Consider the following 2,590-nt stretch of genomic DNA (forward strand, 5'->3'; position numbering starts at 1 on the left):
GTTTTCAAAGGTTGTTAAGATATATTAATTGGCTTTATCTTATATTTACCTTATTTTAAGCTTGCCACAGGAGGTCTTAAACCTCTGTTTTCAAGAAAACGTTTGTTCCTTGCTTTAAGCAGCAATCAAATTAATTATTATTAATGGTTGATCTATTACATGGCAAGCCTTTTTAGGCAAAATTAATAATTGTTATCCAAAAGAATTTGTACTCTCAGATCACATGTTTATTTCTTTAAGTTTCTCCCTGCTTCAGCACAAATACTATAGCAGCTATTTTTGAGATGTTAATAATCAAGCTTTTAATAATAGTAAAAATATATATATAGTTCATGGTTTGGGTGGAATCGGAACCCTCACTTTGCCATGACCATTGCTAAGTCACCCTCGGCGCCCTCTCCTTATGAGGCACGCCTCGGAACCTTCTCTTTCCCACCAGAGAGGGTGAGGAGAAAGCTCCGGATGTCCTTTCCCGTCTTTGAAAGCCTGGAGAACACTGATCGAGCGTATGCCCTGGTGGAATATAGTAGGATTAAAGAACTGGCTGAGGCCGTTAGAAAATATGGGGTCTTGGCCAATTTCACATTGGCCCAGTTAGACCGATTGGCAGGGGACGCCATGACACCCACGCTTCTCAGCATGGGACAGTACCTAGAATGGAAGGCTTTATGGCACGAGGCAGCCCAAGATCAGGCTAGGGCCAATGCTGCCTCCCTAACACCCGGAACAGCAGCAATGGACTTTTGATATGCTAACGGGGCAAGGGCACTATGCCGCCAATCAAACTAACTATCCATGGGGGGTATATCAACAGATATCAAGTACAGCAATCAGGGCATGGAAAGCTCTTTCAAAAAGAGGGGAGGGAAGTAATCAGCTTACCAAGATCATACAGGGGACCCAGGAACCTTTCTCTGATTTTGTGGCTAGAATGACTGAAGCGGCGGGGCGAATCTTTGGGGACTCTGAGGCCACCATGCCCTTTATAGAGCAACTCATCTTTGAGCAGGCCACGCAGGAATGCTGCACAGCAATAGTTCCCCGAAAGAACAAAGGCTTGAAAGATTGGCTCAGAGTGTGCCGGGAGCTAGGTGGCCCACTAACTAATGCAGGACTGGCTGCCGCCATCTTACAGTCTCAGAAACGCCCTCCTCGGGGCCCTGACAGTCGCGTCTGCTTTAATTGCGGAAAGCCTGGGCACATGAAGAGGGATTGCAAGAGTCAGAAAAATTCCCCGATGCTTTGTACCAGAAAAGAAGCCCGAGACATTGTTACTCAATGTCAGAACTGCGGTCAGTTCCTTCCCGCCCCCCATACGGGCGTGAATCCTAGGGGGATTTCTCCCCTACAGGTCTGGCAGATGGATGTCACCCACCTGCCCTTATTTGGGAGACTCCAATAAGTTCTTGTGTCTGTAGACACATGTTCTGGCATTCTCCATGCCACACCTCTGACCAGTGAAAAAACCACCCTGGTCATTCAACATTGCCTTGAGGCATGGAGCGCCTGGGGGAAACCTAAATGTTTGAAAACTGATAATGGACCTGCTTACACCTCTCAAAAATTTAAACAATTCTGCTTACAAATGCAGGTTATCCATATCACAGGTCTGCCTTATAACCCTCAGGGACAAGGCATTATTGAGCGAGCCCACCGTACGCTCAAATCCTACTTAATAAAACAAAAAGGGGGAATAGCAGAGGACTTACCCCCTATACCAAGGGTTGCTATAGCGGTAGCACTCTTTACTATGAATTTTTTAAATTTGGACGAGCATGACCAGACTGCAGCAGACCGACACTGTTCAGAACCTGACAGGCCAAAAGAAATGGTCAAATGGAAAGATGTGTTGTCTGGTCAATGGAAAGGCCCGGATCCTATTTTAATAAGATCCAGGGGAGCTGTTTGTGTTTTCCCACAGGGGAAAGATAACCCATTCTGGCTGCGGGAGCAACTGACATGGAGAATTCTGACTCCTGAAGATGACACCTGGACGGATCCCACAGAAACTACTCCTGGCCCTTGAAATTGGTCTGAAGGCTTCGATGAAACTCTCGAATCCTTGCAGGCAGCAGTGTTGGCTGTCAATTCGACTCGAGTGGACCTGTCGCTGACAGAGGGACTCTCTTCCTGGACCACTTCAACCTTTTCTTACTTCAAGGAATGGGTGGGGGTGGGAATGTTTGGCATGGCTGTCTGCTGCGGGTTGGTGTTACTGTTATGGTTGGTCTGTAGGCTCAGAACCCAAAGTAAACAAGACAAAGTGGTCATTGCGCAGGCACTTGCGGCTCTGGAGAATGGAACCTCCACAGAAGTATGGCTGTCAATCCTGAGGCAATAGAAACCCGGCCCAAACAGCTCTTGCACGCCTGGAGTTAAGCTCATTGCACATGGCAGAGTGTTGGACTGGCGCCTGGGGAAGGTTGTTGAACGAGGTATCGCATGGAGGCTAAATCACCTCCAGGAGGCATATCGCCCAGCATAGGGGTTACCTGCCCAAGTCTCCCCTCTCCCAAAAAACGGCAGAGGACAGGTCGAGGATACCCCGGACGTAGCAAGGAGTCTAGGGGATATCCCCGTACATGGTCTG

At 47.9% G+C, this 2,590-nt stretch overlaps 1 pseudogene; it reads left to right on the forward strand.

Annotated features, from left to right (window-relative positions):
- Positions 1-366: 366 nt before the first annotated feature.
- On the forward strand, positions 367-1,918 carry LOC127680220 (igE-binding protein-like; annotated as a pseudogene).
- Positions 1,919-2,590: the final 672 nt, after the last annotated feature.

Source organism: Apodemus sylvaticus, chromosome 3, assembly GCF_947179515.1.
Source record: "Apodemus sylvaticus chromosome 3, mApoSyl1.1, whole genome shotgun sequence".
NCBI lineage: Eukaryota > Metazoa > Chordata > Mammalia > Rodentia > Muridae > Apodemus > Apodemus sylvaticus.